Source organism: Microtus oregoni, unplaced genomic scaffold (genome assembly GCF_018167655.1).
Source record: "Microtus oregoni isolate MIOR12 unplaced genomic scaffold, Mior012 000044F_000, whole genome shotgun sequence".
Taxonomy (NCBI): Eukaryota; Metazoa; Chordata; class Mammalia; order Rodentia; family Cricetidae; genus Microtus; species Microtus oregoni.
The window spans coordinates 564,492-581,577 of NW_024543211.1; the positions used below are offsets into that span (position 1 = coordinate 564,492).

General features: G+C 38.4%; 2 pseudogenes; one reads left to right on the top strand and one right to left on the bottom strand.

Moving 5' to 3' along the window:
* Nucleotides 1-6,679: 6,679 nt before the first annotated feature.
* On the bottom strand, nt 6,680-7,320 carry LOC121434584 (annotated as a pseudogene).
* Nucleotides 7,321-11,282: 3,962 nt separating this feature from the next.
* LOC121434585 lies at nt 11,283-15,927 on the top strand (annotated as a pseudogene).
* Nucleotides 15,928-17,086: the final 1,159 nt, after the last annotated feature.

Here is a 17,086-nt window from a genome sequence, read left to right on the forward strand (position 1 = left end):
AAAATAAAAAGTCACTGCTGGGTGGTGGTGGTGCACACCTTTAATTCCAATACGCTTGAGGCAGAGGCCGGTGGATTTCTATGAGTTCAAGGGCAGCCTGATCTACAAGAGTGAGTTCCAGGACAGGCTCCAAAGATACAGAGAAACTCTGTCTTGAAAAATAAAAAAAAATTACTAGACCCACCCAAATATCAAAGAATAGACCTGTTAACAAGCTGCTCAAGGAGACATTACAGGTCACAACCAACCTTAAGACCTGGCATGCCATAAAGTTCCAGTTTTCTTTTTGAGAGAGGCATAGTTCTGTCAGAAGACCAATATTACCGGTGACATATATTTGAAATGTAAAACAGTGTTGTGTGAAGGACTAGCCTGAGCAATCAAGGCTTTCCTTTAGGACCTCAGGCAGGGAGGAGGGACATTCTTGCTGACCTAGCAACAGCCTGGTACATAAGCCTGTGAGTTTCCCTAAGGATCTGATGTATTGATACTAAAACAGAGCTCTTTCTCTAAAACCAGGACTGTAGTAATAAGGGCGGCGGGGCTGCGTTCCCAGCACCCCAGCCGCCTGCTCAGCTAGCTTATGCCCGAAATAACAACACACAAACTGTATTCATTTAAACACTGCTTGGCCCATTCTCTTCTAGGCTAATTCTCACATATTAATTTAGCCCATTTCTAATCATCTGTGTATGGCACCCCAAGGTGCACTTACCAGGAAGATACTAGCCTATGTCCATCCTGGGTCGGAGCTTCATCCCGGGAGCAGGGCATTGTGTCTCTCAGGCATCTGCTCCCGAGAGGAGAGCTGTCTAGACTGACCTCACTTCCTCTTCCTCCCAGCGTCCTGTTCTGCCTACTCCTCCCACCTATCTTTCAACCAATAAAATGGGCCAAGGCAGTTCCTTCATTAGCCAATGATCTTCCTCCATCACAGGACTGTGTATTGGAGAGCCCATAATGGTTTGGTGCCCAGGCCTTTGTGGAGGGGTTGCTTCAGATCTTGACAACTCAACCTTTCCCACCATATGGAGCTATGGTTCTCAGTAACAAGGCCATTCTGGACGTAGCAAAGATTTCGAAATAACCTGTATACTCTTTGTGTAGAATTGTTGGACTAGCCTCTCCCTAAATTTGTCTCATTGTATCATAGTTTCTGCTGACTTCATGTAATTCCTTCATTTCCCCCTAGGAAGTAATAGTCCAGGCTGGCTTTGAACTCACAGAGAGGCACAGGGTTCTTCTTCCTGTGTTGGGATTAAAAGTATAGGCCACCACCACCTGACAAGTTGCTATTTTTCTTTTTTCATTTTTTTTTTTGGTTTTTCAAGTTTCTCTGTAGCTTTGGAGCCCATCCTGGAACAAGCTTTTATAGACTAGGCTGGCCTTGAACTCACAGAGATCTGCTGGCAGGAATTAAAGGCATGCCCCACCACTGCTCAGCTAAGATGCTATTTTTCTTAAGAAGCTTACTTGGCTGGGACGTATCTTCTGCAACACCTCCCCACCCTATCTTTTTTATCTTTTACTTGTCCAGTCCAGTCTTTCTCCTCCCTTGTGATCTTCACCTTAGAACCCTGTCAGTGAAGAATGACCTGCTGTAACAGGTCACGGGCATACTTAAGAAAATATTCTGAGAATATTTTTGCCTATATATTTAGACTGGCAAGTTGCCTGTTTCTATTTCAATTGTTCAGAGTATAATCTGGACCATTATCCTATGGGATACTTATGACTAACAGTATATATTGAATGCACAATCTATCTAACTTCTGTCCCTTGAGCATTGGACAGAGATCAAGGCATAACATCATTAAAGATACTTTCTTTATTAATCTCCTAAGTGTGTGATGTGATTTCTCAGAGGGAAGACATATTAATTCTAGAAGAGCTGCATTTCTGTCCCGATAGAAATATTGCTTCTGAGACAACTTCTGTTATGTTGACTCAGGTGGCTTTGGTCCCTCTTTGTTGCTTTCCTGGGCAACCTTGAGTGTCCTCTATATTACTCCTTCAAAGTTCTTAAATGACTGTACCAATTCACAGTATTAAAATTATGTATTTGCTGGGCAGTGGTGATGCATGCCTTTAATCCAAGCACTTGGGAGGCAGATGCATGCAGATCTCTGTGAGTTTGAAGCCTGGCTGGTCTATAAGAGCTAGTTCCAGGACAGTCACCAAAGCTACAGAGATACCTTGTATCAAAATAAAAAAAACCCAGTGAAGTAAAATAATGCATTCAAGGCGTGTAGTTGACTGCCTAATGCAGTCGCAGGAAAAGGATTTGCATATGGAGCATTTCTTCTGTCCTCAGATCACAATAGGAAGAATAGATTATTGTGTGCACTGCAGGGGGCACAGCATAGGCAATCAGCTGTTGGAGCCACCACTATGTAAAAGGGCCTGACTGTGGTAGCAGGAGTGGTTTGTAATTGCCCAGCATGTGTAAATTAATGTCATGTGAATGAACACAGACCAGATTGTGTGGGTGTCCAGATTAGGAAGGTTATCTTGAGTGAAGAAACATTGAATTTGCAATTAGATAACTATCCCTTGCAGATATGATCTATTTTTTTATTGGTATTTATTGAGCTCTACAATTTTCTTTTCTTCACTCCCTGCCTCTCCACTCCCCTATTCAACCCCTCCCACGGTCCACATGCACTCAGTTTACTCAGGAGATCTTGTCTTTTTATACTTTATACTTCCCATGTAGATTAGAGCTCTGTAAGTCTCTCTTAGCATCCTCATTTTTGTCTAAGATCTGGGATTTGCAGTCTGTAGGCTAGCTTTCTTTGCTTTGTGCTTTAAAACCACTTATGAGTGAGTACATGTGATAATTGTCTTTTGGGTCTGGGTTACCTCATGCAAAATAATGTTTGCAAGTTCTATCCATTTCCCTGCAAGTTTCAAGATGTCATTATTTTTTCTGCTGTGTAGCACTCCATGGTGTAAATGTACCACATTTTTCTTATCCATTCTTCAGCTGAGCAGCATTTAGGTTGTTTCCAGGTTCTGGCTAGGACAAACAAAGCTGCTATGAACATAGTTGAGCACATGTCCTTGTGGCACGATTGAGCATCCTTTGGATATATACCCCAAAGTGGTATTTCTTGGTCTTGAGAAAGGTAGTTTCCTAATTTTCTGAGAAATTGCCACCCTGACATCTGAAGGGGCTGTACCAGCTTGCATTCATACCAGCAATGCAGAAATGTTCCCTTTTCCCCACAACCTCTCCAGCATAAGTTGTCATCAGTATTTTTGATCTTAGCCATATATTCAGGTGTCAGTTATAATCTCAGAGTTGTTTTGATTTGCATTTCTCTGATGACTAAGGATATTGAATATTTCCTTAAGTGTCTTTCAGCCATTTTAGATTCCTCTGTTGAGTTCTCTGTTTAGGTCTTTACTCCATTTTTTATAGAATTATGCGCCACCACTGCCCTGCTCAAACACTTTCTTTAAGTGTATTGCTGCTCTTATCTCTATTTGTTTCTGTTATCCATTGTTTCTAAGTCATTAATAGTTTCATTTCATTTCTTTCCAGTTATGTAGATTTCTATGTAGATCAATGTCTCCTATATTTTAGGCTTGCCTCATGCTGTGTAATTGAGAATTATTTTGCTGGGCGGTGGTGGCGCACACCTTTAATCCCAGCCCTCAGGAGGCAGAGGCAGGCAGATCTCTGGGACTTCGAGGCCAGCCTGGTCTACAAGAGCTAGTTCCAAGACAGTCACCAAATCTACAGAGAAACCCTGTCTCGAAAAAAAAAATTGAGAATTATTTTGAACACCTAATTCTGCCTCTGCTGCCCAGTTCTGGGACGACAGTCCTGCAATTCCTTCCAGGTTTGTCCTTCACTAGTCAGATAGAAAGAAAAATAGAGCAGTTAATGAGTGTCTGTTGATCTTTCTGACTTTTACTGGGAACATAGAAATATAGAGGGATTGTTATAAGAATTGAACTCATTGACCAACTTTGAAGCTGGTGGAGACACAGTACAGGAAGTGAGAGGTTAGCCTGAGGGTGAGAGCTTTCCTCTTTCGACTGAGATTACTTATGTGGAATCAGGTAGTCAATTGTGATGCTGTATTATTATCCTGATTGACCATTGTTTGCAGTCCACAGACAATGGCAATCTGGATATGGACTGACCTTATCTTGAAACCTAATGTGTGATATTTACAGTAGTTATCCAAAATAGATGATCTGGGTAAAATGTTGTGTCCCTGCTTAACAGGACCATTACTTTTCTGGAATACGATCTTCATATTTAGGGAAAATACATGAGAAATATTTATTGTGCTCTAATACAAATCCTTCGTCTCTGGAGCACATGACCATACAGTGTGTTTCAAGTTTTCAAAATAATTTTTGAGATTAAAACTTCATCATGTCCACATTGTCTTTGCTCACTCCAAGCCGTAACATATCCTGATTGTTTTTTAATTCATGGTCTGTTTTTGTTTAACAACAGTTACAAAGTAACCACAGTTACACAGGAACAGTGATTCCTTTATAACTGTGACCTGTGTTTGTCTTCAGGATTTCCCATCTCTGAGGGAATGGAATGGCTGCACTGGAAAGTGAGTGTGCAAGGCAATGTGCACACAAAGGACCCTGTGCTTTGGATGAAGAATAGGATGTGCTATAGGGGAGTGGAATAATGTGTACTAAAGACAAATGTTCTAATCTAGGCCCCTGGCTGGGCGGTGGTGGCACACGCCTTTAATCCCAGCAATTGGGAGGCAGAGGCAGGCAGATCTCTGTGCGTTCGAGGCCAGCCTGGTCTACAAGAGCTAGTTCCAGGACAGGCTCCATAACCACAGAGAAACCCTGTCTTGAAAAACCAAAAAAAAAAAAATCTAGGCCCCTGTCTTCTGGGCTGGGTGGGCAGAACTGGAGTCTTTTGATATCTGAATCTTCTATAGAGAGGCGGCTAATATTTTGAGGCTCAGCCACGTGGCCCTAACCAGTAAGGAATTCTGGGAAGGGTTAGAAATAGGGAATACTAGTAGCAGACAGTGTGTGGGTTCTTTCCATGTTTCTATTCTGCCTCTGCAGTTGGAGTTGGAAGGAAGATCACAAGCTATACCATCGTGAGTGTTAGGTGTTCAGGTCTGTTGAACTGTCATTTCTGCTGTGACTTCGCCTGATCATGAGCCAGCATGTAGTTATGTTGGTCCATGTGGTTCATGTTGGCAGTGGCCCGTGTTCTCTGAGCCTCCCTGTATATGAATTTATTGGGGCAGAGGAGTCTCTGGAAATTCAGCATATGATCGTGATTGTCCAGAGTACACACGTGGACACTGCTCTTGGTGTGCAGTGGGAAGAGAGATTAGAAAACTGAACGTCTAGATTCCAGAATTTCTCAATATTGCATTCCAATTTCAGGTTTGTGTTATAAGGATTACAAATAGTTTAGGAACTGGTAGGAAATGATGATATTGACCTTCTAGCAATGCATGATCAGAATGCTTTTATTGTGATCCTGCCACTTGCTGCAATGGTGTGATCCAGTGAAGCTTACTTCCAGGGGAATAAGGATTTTCTGATCTGCAGAGATTTCTCAGGTGTGCATTGTATTGGACAGGTAGATAGAGCTTAATCCACATCTTGGACCATCATCCATGTAGCAGAAAATAAATTTAAACCATTTTTTTTGTTTTCCATAAACAACATTCTCCATGACACATTATTTTAAAAAACCCATCCCTTTTAAATGAGTTTAAGAAAATAAACAAAATCCAGCTCCCACCTCCTTATTCCCACTTCTTCCCATTCCTTTTAAATAAAAGGGGAAAATGTAAAGATAAAATAAAACCAGAACACCTGATGAATAAATTAAAAAAAAACACTGCAAAACTTCACAAAACAAAGTACTGTATTCCTCTAAGGTAAGTAGAATTCACACTGAATCCACTGGGAGTGAGTTCTTTCTGGTACAAAAACCTGCAAAGAAAGACACTCAAGACAGAAAAATAAACAAAAAAGCAAACAAAATAGTTCACCAAAAAAAACTGGAGAGGCTGGAGCCCTAGGCGTGTGCCTAGACCTGGTAAATCAGAAGCAGGCAGGGACTGCAAAAGACAGAGAGAAGATGAGGGAAGAAAATAAGCTGAACAGATTGGTGCCCTTCCAGAACTCTGTGTAAAAGAAGTTCTTCTACCACCCGTACCCACCTACCCTTGAGCAGTCCTAAAGAGAGTGAAGTGGAGCAGAGAAACAGGAAACAGTTTGCACATTTGAGAAGTGTCCATGTTGAATCTCCATAGGAAATATGTCACACCTGCCCCATTCCCTGGGCCTCTCCTACTGCCCAGAGCAGGTCCCTACAGTTAATTTTGGGATTCTCCCCCTTCCACAGTATAACTTTTTTTAAAGATTCATTTATTTATTTATTTATTTATTTATTTATTTATTTAGCCCTGCAGGCCAGCAGAGGGCACCAGATGTCATTATAATTGGTTGTGAGCCACCATGTGGTTGCTGGGAATTGAACTCAGGATCGCTGGAAGAACAGTCATTACTCTTAACCTCTGAGCCATCTCTCAGCCCCCCAGTATACCTTTTTTAAAAAGATTTTTTCCCATCGAGGTCATCGTTTGTTTTCTATCTTTTTACATTCTTTTTTCCCTTCTTTCCTCTTTTTTCCCCCTCTCTTTTTCCAATACTTTTTTTAGTAAGGGGAATACCATGATATCACTCTAGCCTGGCCCCTGTAGACTTGATCCCAGGGCCTGCTGTTAATACCACTGTAGAATCAAGACAGGGAGATGTTGTAATTAGTAGTCTGGGCATGGTATTGGATTTGTGGGAAACCCCTGTCTGTTGTAGTGATGAGAATCATCTTGATTTGTCTCATTCTAAACAGGGACTCACCTAAAGCCAGGGAGTCCTCACTGACTCTTTGTCTATGAATTCTACATCTTCAAACCCTTTGCCAAGGCCACTGAATTTGTCACAGACTGACAAATTAGTAACATGGTTGACTGAACCACAGCCACGAAAGTGAGCTTCCAACTCTTCTGCTGTTGCACCATAGTCCACATTGCCAACATAGATGGAACTGGCATCAGCCTCCATCTTCTCCTCAAGAGATGAGATCACTGAGCCAGCATTGCCTGGGGTTGTACTCTTATTTTGGGGTTGTATTCTTATTCATCTGCTTCTCTACCTCATTTTGTAGCTCCTTTAATTTCTCATCCTCTTCCTCTATCTCCCTGACTCCCTGAAGCTTTGATCACCTTCTAGCTCTGGGTCCTCAATGATGCTGTCCTTGAAGTGTTCCTTCTGGCTTCTGGGGACTCCCCAACTCATCCCAGAACCTGTAGCTGAAGGATCCTCATTCCCAGTCTCCCCAAAAGCCCACTTCTCAGGCAGGGATCCCCAACCACCTGCTTCCCCCACTTTTCTTCAAATCATTTCTCTAGGTTGTTTGGGATTGGGTAATAGTGGAGCAGCATTTATCTAAACCAGAAGAAAGCACTAGGGCCGGGAGAGCCATCACAAGAGATCTCTTTTGTTTGCTAAGAGAATATCCATATCATGAGACTTCTGTCGTTGGAAGATAGATCAGTAATTAGAGGTCAGAAACAACAGTTTAAGGGTCACTTTGAGATAACTGCTTTTTCTGTTGGCTAACACAGATGTTATTCACCACCATCAAGGTTCCTGGAAGAAGAACAGCAGGCATAATAAAATTCTGTATAATGTTAAAACATACCTAATATGATTATACTTTCAACTGTAATAAGTAACAAACTACTAATATGCAGTACTTTAATAATAATAACTTTCAAGGACTAAATATTTTCTTTTCTTTTCTTTTTTTTTTTTTTTTTTTTTTTTTTTTGCTTTTTCGAGACAGGGTTTCTCTCTGATTTTGGAGCCTGTCCTGAAACTAGCTCTTGTAGACCAGGCTGGTCTCGAACTCACAGAGATCTGCCTGCCTCTGCCTCCAGAGTGCTGGGATTAAAGGCGTGCGCCACCACTGCCTGGCAACCATTTTCACTACATGTTTAAGTTAGTTGTTTTAGGTAAAATATCTTGAGTATATATATATAACATCATAGACAGTATGTTTTAACAAAAATAATATCAAATTACTATCAAAAGGAAGCATACATATCTATATCATTGTAAAATATTTAAATAAGTAGTTACTTTTTAAATTAATTTTAATGATCTACCCTTTTATCTCATCATACATATATATGCCTCTTGATTTTTTTAAGAGTAGATTCAATAATCTACACTTTTTTTCTATCATTACCTTGGGTGCCTTTTGTAGGTGGATAAATGTTTATGAATATATAGAGTTGGCTTTGGAGTTGGACACTGGCTCTGTCCCTCTATAAATCCAAACACGTTAAAAGAAAAATTCAGAGTTTCTGTCTCATGCCAGGAGCATGTGACAGAAAGAAAAAAGAATTTAGAAAAAAATTACTTTTCTTTATATCTATTTTTGTCTCTATTGTCCATGTCACTGAATATATTTGTCTGTATATGTCTATATAATTAATGTTGAAGGTTTGCACAATGAACAATAAATTTTCCTGCAGTGAATTTTGAAATTTCCAGGAAGAAGATGGGGCCCCAGAACATCAACTCAACCTGGTTGATATGACGTCATGATGATGATAGCGCTACTACAAGATCTGTTTTGAGAACCAGCTACTCAAGGTGGTTCCAACTTGGTTAGCTGAAATGGTGCACTTTTTACAATGTTCTGGACAGACCTCCTAATAGGAAGCTCAGAAAAACCTTACCAAATATGCAGAGACTATTTGCAATTATACCAGACAGTAATCTTGGAACTTAACCATCATTTTACTTTCACAGGATCCCATAGAAAGAAAATTCCCCCCCATGACAGCTGGAAGTAATTCTAAAAGACAAGGTCTCCTCTCCCAACAAAGTTTGTTCTCAGAATTAGGGATATCATTTAGGGGTTGATTATAATTGGTATAGGGTTGCAAGATGGAGAGAAAATTTTAGAGGCTGAGGGATCACTTTGAAAAAAAATGGGAAAATTGGATGGGATAATAGATTAGTGTGAGCTTACTCACACTAATAATAATAGTGAGTAAATAGAGTGAATATTGTGAGTTATTATTTATAGGCAATTGCATTGGTATAGATTATTGTATATTAATATAATGTGATATTATATTGAATATTGTATGCATTCATGCTTCTACCTCTGCTTAAAAACATTTTTATGGATTAATATATATTTATCATATTGCAACATACATTTCTACCTCTGATCAAGATACTTATACATTGTTTACATTTTGAAGTCATTGTCCTCATTTGTTTCAGTTGTTTATTGTATAATATTCTAATATTTATTTATTTATTATGTATACAATATTCTGTCTGTGTGTATGCCTGCAGGCCAGAAGAGGGCACCAGACCTCTTTACAGATGGTTGTGAACCACCATGTGGTTGCTGGGAATTGAACCCAGGACCTTTGGAAGAACAGGCAATGCTCTTAACCACTGAGCCATCTCTCCAGTCCCCTTGTATAATATTCTAATATGAGCCTTAGTTTTTAAGTTTATAGGTATTAAGAATTATAGATCAATAGTCATTTATGGTTTTTATAGTTGGAATAATCAGGTTCTTTAGATACGTAGAGATTATATTCATATATAGGTAATCTTCAACCACTTCAAAGAGCTGTAGATTATGGCATTTAAATAACTTTGAATTATGTTTAAGTGAGACAAAATTGCTCCTAGTAGCATCATTCTATTTCCAAGAGAATGTTGAACACCGGTCACTTCACTTGGAGCTTGTTTTCTTCTTACCAAAACTGGCCTTTAGGCAAAGACATGTTCATGTCTCAACTACTGACAAGATACATGATATCCAAAATGGATAAGCAGGATTGTTAAATCTTGCCAAGATAGGATAAGATGGTTTTTAAAATTTTCCTACCTCCTTAAGTTGTCGGTCAGTTATTCTAGGTCTTTGCCAAAGTTGGTTGCTTCAACATTGCAAATGAGACTTTGGATGATTGCCCAGGGAGCCAGTTGTCTCTGTAATTTGTTACACATTTTGAAAGTTGCTTGATTGCACTTCCTGCTTACTCAAGTAATATTATTTCCCTTCTTGGATCTTCGATGGGGTTGAAGACTAGATAGTTGAAGTTACTTTCCTCTCATGACTTGGCTAAGTTTTTATACAAGACATAAACTAGTTAGGATAGGATAATTAATGAATATATTGTTCTTATTCATAGTATAGAATTGTGTATTGGGCTTAGAACTCTCTTATTTAAACAAAAGGAGAAGGCGCTGTAGGAAATCTTACAGCCAGTGGTTTCCTGACCACTAAGGCATGGCCTCTTATATAGGCCAGTATAGAGCATGAGTCCAGCCTCTTTCTGGCTGCATGATTCGGTTTCTGATCTCAGTTTGAGCATAGGATTCTGATTTGTGAGTCTATCCCTAATAAATAAACATCTATTTCTCAATTCTGAGCTAGTATTGCATTTCTTCTAAGAGTCCTTCTTTAAGGATCATTAAATGTGAATCTTCTAAGTGATGAAATGATTTCTTTCATTTGTTGACCATGGACCAATAGTGACTGGGTTCAGAATGTACTTGATTAAATAAACAACCCACCAGAAAATATCATGTATTTGAAGAACTTTCTCTCCTTATTGGTTTTATTTCAATTTTCTGTGGATCCTTACCAGGAGAAGCCTTTCTAGATAAAATTCCTCATTGTATGCTATGAGTTTCAATACCCTAAAGTAATTTCCTGACATTTATATCTACTGTGTTGTGCTTGACATTAATCAGCCAAATTCCTATTTATACTGAAATGTGTTTACCATCATTATGGGCTCAATCTCTAAATCACATAAGATATAGCAGAAAGAGTTCTTATTCAGTGCTCAAGTGTTTGGTAACCTGCTGTTTTATCTGAGTCATTGTGTGGCTCTAAATTCCTGAAAGTAAAGGGAGGCATCATTCCTCGCTCTATTTGTTGTGATGTTATTGGATGATGGCCCTGGAATGCAGGTATTTTTTATGTCAAGTATATGCTGCTGTGCTGAGCTTCATGCTTATCTTGAATTTTAAAATTTGACAGAGGGTATCTCTCTGATTCCCAGGATACCATCCCATGGATTGATAGCATTAATACTGCCTGAGTATTTTGAGTCATTAAATTGCAGCTGTATGAACATCTTCTTGCTTGTTATGCTTGCTTTGATTTTTTTAAATCAATATGACTGTTTTATATGCCTGCATGGATATGTACCATGAAAGTGATCAAAGAATATCAGAAATCCTTACCCTGGAAAATGGATAGTTATAATCCCCATGTAAGTACAGGCAAATTTGTCCATCTCCATTCCAGATCAGCAAGAGTGCTGAATTAATCTGCCCCCTCTCCAGGTCTGTGTTGATTATTTATGACCAACATATATATTTCTACTGTTTTCATCTGTCCACTTTTAACTGTTTTATACAGGAAGTTCTTTTTCTACAAAATGTTATTGGTATTGAAGTTTATATTAGGGTACTTCAGGGTCTGGAAGAAGACTACAGAACTGGAGTGAAAACAACTCTTTGTAGAAACTTCAATAAAAGCCTGTTAGTTTTTCTATCCCATTGTTTGTTTTATTGAGGTTTGCAATGGAGACAGAGTCTTAATGTGTACTGCCACTTTTCCTGGACCTGATTGCATTGACTTGACTGGCATTCAACTCAGAGACAAATATACCCACCTCTGTTTTCTCAGTGTTGTGGTTAAAGGCACAATAAACCAATACACCCATTTGTGTATCTTTTTTTCTTTCTATAATGAGGAATTTTTCATACAATTTTCTCATGCATACAATTTACTGTTGATCTTTTTTCTTGTCTCACCCTGTTAATAGATATTGTTCTTATAAGGTGAAATCCCATTCAGATTGTATAGAAATGACAGAATTGACTCTAATTTTCAATTTACTTCTAAAGTAACTGACTATATCACAGAATAAGAATGGGGAGCACCAGAATCATACAACTGTACTTTCAAAGAAGTATGCATTTCCAATGATGTCACTGTCATGCTTACATGTACACACGTATGGTATATTTTTGAAGGCAGTGACCTATGATGATCTACATATCAACTTCACTCAGGAAGAGTGGGATTTGCTGAGTCCTTCCCAGAAAAATCTCTACAAAGATGTGATGCTGGAGACCTTCAGGAACCTCACTACTACAGGTAAAAATGAATTTCCTTCATGTTTCAAAATATGGAGACAACCTTTCCTTGCCTTATAATGTTGTTCTGTAATTTGATTTAGAAAGAAGAAAATGAGATGAGTAACACAATCATAGTTCTTAGGTGCACTTAAGATAATGAGCTAGCTGGGCAGATGTGGCACACGCCTTTAATTCCAGCACTCTGGAGGCAGAGGCAGGTGGATCTCTGTGAGTTCGAGACCAGCCTGGTCTACAAGAGCTAGTTCCAGGACAGACTTCAAAACCACAGAGAAACCCTGTCTCGAAAAACAAAAAAAATAATAATAATTAAAAAAAGAGAATGACCTAATTGTTGTACAATATTAAATAATATAACATACATATTCTGGTACTGTATTTCAGGGTACATTTTGGAGGTCTGTAACACTGAAGAACATAGTCAATGCTCTAGAAGACCTACAAGGTAATTTTCCTGTGCAAGTTTATAACAATGTGCCTCTGATGAGTTTCTAATATGTCCTGGAACAATGAATCAAAAGCAGCATTGTAAATAAGCACAGCTTTAAATGCATTGATGGTTATTAAATTCTCACAAATCCATATTCCTCAATTTCTCATAGGTGAATTGCATGTGCAAGGCATTCATTTAAGAAAACGTCAACAGCACTCGGGAGGCAGAGGCAGGCGGATCTCTGGGAGTTTGAGACCAGCCTGGTCTACAGAGCTAGTTCCAGGATGGGCTCCAAAACCACAGAGAAACCGTGTTTCGAAAAAAACTAAAAAAAAAGAAAAAGAAAAAGTCAAGGAAGCAATGACTAAACAGATAATCACCATTTGAATCATAGCAACGTGAGGGCTATGTAGTAGATCTGCCAGTCCATTTCTTTCTTGCTACTTATGACAATAACTTTATACACATTTCAGTGATGAGTGTAGCTGCAAACTTTCTCCTAAATCAATAGCTCATGGTAAGACTTGGATTACTCATAGACTTTTTGTGACTTGTTAAGTTTAGTGAAAGTGGCAGTTAGAGTCAAGGGTCAATGGGCAGTTGTTGTGGAGAAACCTTAATATCTATACCACAAGTCTATGAGGAACAGCAAGTGAAACCATGAGGATTCAATGTGGAAATCTTTTATTTACTATTCTTCCTTACTATGTATATCATATGTGAACTCTTGATACAAGCATATGAGAATATGGATATGGAAAGATGTAGCATACGACTCATTAAGAACAATTAGAAGATAAACTGTAGTTCCCATGGAGAGTATACTTGTTCAATTAAGTGCAAGTATACAGTAATTGGTATTTTACCATCATTGTTAATACATAAACAACTTCACATTAAAAAAAAAGCCCCATGAGTTCTAAGTCTGCCAATACTTCTTAGTGTCTTAGTTCACTTAGTCAATGTATAAGGATTCACAGTAAAATTTATGAATGCAGTAAAGATCGTAAGGCACTCAGTGTATGCATTTCTTTTAAAAAATGTGAAAAAATCATAGAAAAATATAGAGATAGGTATAGATGAAATGGTAAACCATGACACAAAGGAATTATCATCACAAATATTTTTCCTAATGAAAGAAGAAAACATGATTTTAAATGAAGTTATAAGACATTAATATTTGATTCATTTTTACAACTGGAACAAATTATGAAATTAATTCATACAGATCTGAGGTTCAACAGTATATTGAATGTGGTAAAGCTTTTACATGTGTAAATTATCCTTGCAGGATTGAAAGAAATCAAATTGGAGAGAAATTTTCAGTATGTTCTCACTATGCTAAAACCTTGTCTTATGACACTCACCTTCTAAGGAATGAAAAAACACATACCAGAGAAAAATGCTGTGAAATTAAGCAATGTGGTAAAGCCTTTGATTATCACAGTCATCATCAAATGCATGAAAGAACACCCACTGGAGAGAAACCCTATGAATATAGTCAAGATGGTAAAGACTGTGTTCATTATGAAACTCATCAAAGTCATAAAAGAACACATAATGAAGAAAAATCATATAAATTTAATGCGCTTGGTAAGGCCTTTGCTGATCACAGTCATCTTCAAAAGAATAAAAGAACACATACTAGAGAGAAACCCTATGAATGTTTTCAATGTGGTAAATGCTTTGCATGTCAGGATAATCTTCAAACACATAAAAGAACACGTACTGGAGAGAAACCCTATGAATGTAATCAGTGTGGTAAGGCCTTTGCTCAGAAAAGTAATCTTCAAATGCATAAAAGAGCACATAATGGAGAGAAGCCTTATGAATGTAGTCAGTGTGGTAAATACTTTGCACGTCTGGATTACCTTCAATTGCATGAAAGAACACATTCTGGAGAGAAACCCTATGAATGTAATCAGTGTGGTAAGGCCTTTGCTCGACCTAGTACTCTTCAAAGTCATAAAAGAACACATTCTGGAGAGAAACCCTATGAATGTAATCAGTGTGGTAAGGCCTTTGCTCGACCTAGTACTCTTCAAAGTCATAAAAGAACACATACTGGAGAGAAACCCTGTGAATGTCATCAGTGTGGTAAGGCCTTTGCTCGACCTAGTACTCTTCAAATGCATAAAAGAACACATACTGGAGAGAAACCCTATGAATGTAATCAGTGTGGTAAGGCCTTTGCTCAACATGGTAGTCTTCAAATGCATAAAAGAACACATACTGGAGAGAAACCCTATAAATGTAGTCAGTGTGGTAAGGCCTTTGCACATCATCGTCACCTTCAATACCATAAAAGAACACATACTGGAGAGAAACCCTATGAATGTAATCAGTGTGGTAAGGCCTTTGCATATCTTAGTAATCTTCAAGAGCATAAAAGAACACATTCTGGAGAGAAACCCTATGAATGTAATCAGTGTGGTAAGGCCTTTGCTCAACACAGTCATCTTCAAACGCATAAAAGAACACACACTGGAGAGAAACCCTATGAATGTAATCAGTGTGGTAAGGCCTTTGCTCGACCTAGTACTCTTCAAAGTCATAAAAAAACACATACTGGAGAGAAACCCTATGAATGTCATCAGTGTGGTAAGGCCTTTGCTCACCGTGGTACTCTTCAAATGCATAAAAGAACACATACTGGGGAGAAACCCTATGAATGTAATCAGTGTGGTAAGGCCTTTGCTCGACCTAGTACTCTTCAAAGTCATAAAAAAACACATACTGGAGAGAAACCCTATGAATGTCATCAGTGTGGTAAGGCCTTTGCTCACCGTGGTACTCTTCAAATGCATAAAAGAACACATACTGGAGAGAACCCCTATGTATGTATTCAGTGTGGTAAGGCCTTTGCCCATCATAGTCACCTTCAATACCATGAAAAAACACATACTGGTGAGAAACCCTATGAATGTAATCAGTGTGGTAAGGCCTTTGCATATCTTAGTCATCTTCAAAAACATAAAAGAACACATACTGGAGAAAAACCCTATGAATGTAATCAGTGTGGTAAGGCCTTTGCTCAACACAGTCATCTTCAAAGGCATAAAAGAACACATACTGGAGTGAAATCCTTTAAATGTAATCAATGAAGTAAGGTCTTTGCTCACAACTGTGCTCTTCAAAATCATAAAAGAACCCATACTGGAGAGAAACCCTATAAATGCCATCAATGTGGTAAGGACTTGCATGTCACAATCATCTTCAATTGCATAAAAGAACACATACTGGAGAGATACATGTGAATGAAATCTGTCCTGAATCCTTTTTCCCAATCATCTCCAAATATGTAAAATAAGACATCTTATAGAGAAACCCTGAGTTTAATATGTGTGTTCTTTAAAAACATGAGAAAAATCATACTGTAGTGATACTCTATGAAAATCAGTGTCAGAATGATTTGTGCTTCATATAGGAGTAAGACTTTTTGTGTGTAATCAATCTGATTAAGTTTGTGGTGCATATTACCATAATCTTAGGACCTGAGGAAAAAACTGAGGGCTTATTGTAAATTATTCTTTAAACAAAAACAGTTATTGTATAGAAAAGAATTTTATAGTGTCAACAATTTGTTCAAGTATCATGATACCTCTTATTATTTTAGTTTGAAGTAGCAAACTAATGGACAAACATTTTATGAAGCATTATTGGTTGGAGAAAGGGTATTTAAAGAAACATACATTGGTCCTGAAACCAGAGCCAAAAGAAAGTACCTTGTCTCTGAATCTAGAAGTAGTTAAAGAAACAACATCTCTCTGAAAACAGCCAACGTTAAAAGGGGCCAGTAAAGAAACACAATTTGGCTCTCAAATCAGATCCATAAAAACAAACTCTACCCTTGTCCACTGCGCACAAAAGCAATGAATCCCTCGGCATAAAATCAAGCCCATCCCGGAGCTTTTTCAGGATCAGGTATTGAAATCCAGCAAATTCCCACCATCAAAATCTCCTTTGCTCTCGGTTATTAAGAAGTCCTATTTGAGCCTTATGCTCATTAAGCATGCAGCTGTCCCTTTCCACACTTTGCAGAGGTATTCATACTCATGTTTTCTTCCTTCTCAAATAAATCTGATTCAAGATTTATGTGAATACCTCTTTTACTGGAATGTTTCAGAAACTCCTGGAGTTGAGCCAAGATACAATTGATGCCTCTGTTTGGGAACTTAGTTCAGAAGATGACAGAGTAATTGGACATATATTATGAAATATTCCCTTGAGAGTAGAGGAGATCAGAACCAGATATTTCTACTGGGAAACTTTCTTCTTTTTTTGTTTTTGTTTTTTTTTCTTCTGTTTTTTGAGACTGGGTTTCTCTGTAGCTTTGGGGCCTGTCCTAGAAAAGCCTCTGCCTCCCAAGTGCTGGGATTAATGTTGTGCACCACCACTGCCCGGCCTGGAAAGCTT